Genomic DNA, 3,260 nt, shown 5'->3' on the forward strand with positions numbered 1-3,260 from the left:
CACTTACCCCTCTGACGTGTAATTATTCCGTTCTCTTTTTGGTTTAGCCTGGAGAAATGGCACAGTAGAGCTTGCCAGTATTGGTTAGTGGGGATGCAGACACAGAAGCCACAAAAACAACATTTAAGCTCAAATTCTTAATACGCTGTGACAGATGATAGACAATATAGAGGAAAAGACTCAATGGCTTTTGTATAAGCTGATAAATCAGTTTTGAGCACAAGACACTTCCATACATCCAAATATCTTGTTTCTGGTGTTGTTTTGAGTCCAGATGCTCTTAAAACACTTTCTAAAAGCAGATAAAATATTCTACCCCGATCTCATGGTAGTGAGAAACTCAACGTGTGCTCGTACTAACGTGAGGTCAAAGTGCACTAGGTACCCAGCATGCATTGCAGCACAAAACTTTTTATTGTTACCATTGTTGAGATTCACTGATTCTTGATGTTTCTCTTTGCTTTTAAAGGAGAACCGCTTAACATTTTGAATTCACAATGAGCTCACGTGTTGCTCACACTGTGAAAGTCATCATATGGGAACGCTGTGATGTCACTGTGATCATCACAGCGTAGACTGCATTGTTTTGCATTAGAGATGTAAAGATAAAACTTTTTAATTGCTGCTAACACTGTTACAGAAATGTCGCAAAACAGTGATTCAGACTGATTCTATACATTTTATATTTGTATGTAACTTTTTTCACCTACTGAATAAAAAATGAAAAAGGTAAATAAGACTTTTTATCTCACACTTCTGCCTTAACCTTTGGTCTTTGAACTGCAATTCTGAGAAAAACTCAAAAAATGATGAGATATAAACTCAGAAATGTGTGATAGAAATGTTTCATTCTGCCAGTGTTTTACAGGTCATTTTTTCTGTGTTGCAGAAGATTCATCAAAAGGGTACTGAAAGTATTTTTGAGATGAGTGTGAACCATAAAGCAAGAACGCACACAGGGTTCAGACAGGGTTAAATCTCAGGTCAGCACATAATGTCTTCCATATGCTGATAGAGCTAATGATATGTATGCGCTCTCCTCTTTCTACCTGCATTCCTTCATCAACACAGAGCACTAAATCTCTGATAGCTCCCCTATGCAGGGATTGATTCATTTCAAGGCGATCCTAAGATATCTGCGCCTTTTCTCTGCTTCCTCTGTGTAGCAAATGTGCCCTTATGTGGAGCAGCATATCTGATTTGTTCCGCTTTTAGCGGTGGGCTGATTTTGTTGCTTAAAGTCATATCGGTGTGTAGAATCAAAGCTCTCCACACCTCATGACAAAAGTGTAAGGCCGAGTGGCAAGGAGCAACTGCAGCATTTGTAAATGTGTTTTAGATGTATGTACATGTGCGCACATATGCAAATAAGATGAACAAAAAAGTATTGTAAGAAATAGTTTCTAGAGGTGAATTCCTCTTGTATTACATTTCTATTGATATCAGTTACAATTTTTTTTTTTTTTTTTTTTTTAAATGCAGTAAGGTAAGAGATTGTCGGTTAACCAATAAATATATAAATGTAAAATATAAGCCAAAAAATGTGTAATTTCAGTGCAAGCTGAGCACTGGAAAATCCCAGCCGGAAGTTTGTCCATCCTGCAGGAGGAATGCTGCTCACTTTCAGGAAGGGGAAGAGGAAGCATCCACATGCAGATCCAATCAACATAGCACTGTCTGGTTCTTTAGGGACAATCCTGTCGTCCTCTGTTTACTTTTGTTTCCTCTCATCAAACATGTTTCTATGCCAGAAGGAGAGCATACCTGTCAGGAATTAAAGACATGCATCACTGCTGATAATAAAATTAATATCTATTCAGAAGTCACATCGAAGAAAAGTTTCCTTTCCAAACAAAAAATTACTCATCTACTATTCTCAAACTACTTTTTAGACTATCAGCATTATTCTGCATCTTCTGAATGTGTGTGAAGTCTTGCTGAGTCTGTCTTTTCTTTCTAGGTTTCTACGATTATCCTCTCATTTGTTACATTTTCTATGCAACAATCCTGTTATGGTTGCTATAGTTATTGTGTCCAAATGTAACAGTGAATACACTGAGCTAGGTCTCTGTTCTGAAAAGCAATTATATTAACTTTGAATTAAACAGTCTAACTGGATCCATGGATGAGAGCTCACATTTTAAATTTCATTACAGTGACATTTAGTCCATGGCGACAAAAAAACACAAATGCAAGAAGCTGTCCTTTAAAATACTTCATGCGCGACTGCAAGTGCCATGATTTCTACCTTATTCTTTTCGCATATTAAGGCAAATGGAAAAATGTGACCAACTGATCAGTAGAGTGTAAAAGTCATACGATAAAGCATAAGTCTTTCTATATGGCTAATATATTGCACATCTTAATGCGTCTGTATATTCAAAATGTTGGCTAATGTATCAAGCTTATGAATGTCATTTGTAGTATATTATTTCTGTGGTCTATTAAGTGCAAGTTAAATACTGCATTTTAGAATATATGTGCAAGAACATACAACAGCTGATGAGTTTGTGGAGCTAAAGCCTAAAAGACCTAAGCATGAGTAAGTTATGTACAAAAATGTTATATCATCAAATAAAGTTTTGTGTGTTGATATTTCACACTATTTTTTGGGTGGCTAAGTAGTTGACCGTATAAAACGTGGAACTGCAAGAAAGAGATATAATAAGTAAGCTTCAGTGATTCATAAATAAAACATTTTTTTTAACAGTGACATCAGAATTCACGTTTAACTTATAATTATTTTTCATTTATTATGAAGAACAAAGCCTCATCAGTAATGTTAACCACGAACCTTATTCTAGACTGTTCTTAAACCAAACCCACTGGAAATTATCAAGGAAATTATAATGACTTACAAATAGATATGATGACTTAATAGAGCTATTAAAAAGAACTAAGAAGTCCATAATTCCTAGACTTTGTTACACATAAGATTATATGTGGTTGAATTATATTAGAGATTTTATTACGAGTACACTAGATTTTATTACGAGTGCATAACGAGGAAAACATGTACTAAAATATAGGTATATAGGGGTGTAGTTTTATCTCAAGGCAATGTTTGCTTTAATGCAGCACTTGCTGAATTCTGGCCGTAAATGACGAAAACAGCGTTTTCTGTATCTTTTGCGGCTTTTGTTCACGCCCACGAGTGACGCTGGTTGGTTAGTGACATCTGCATGTCTCGTAGTCTCCGCCCACTCCGTCTCTTTCAGCGCGTGTGGGTGTATTTACAGCTTCAAACTGAGCTAGAGACT

The sequence above is a fragment of the Puntigrus tetrazona genome, chromosome 12, assembly GCF_018831695.1.
Source record: "Puntigrus tetrazona isolate hp1 chromosome 12, ASM1883169v1, whole genome shotgun sequence".
In the NCBI taxonomy this organism is placed as follows: Eukaryota; Metazoa; Chordata; class Actinopteri; order Cypriniformes; family Cyprinidae; genus Puntigrus; species Puntigrus tetrazona.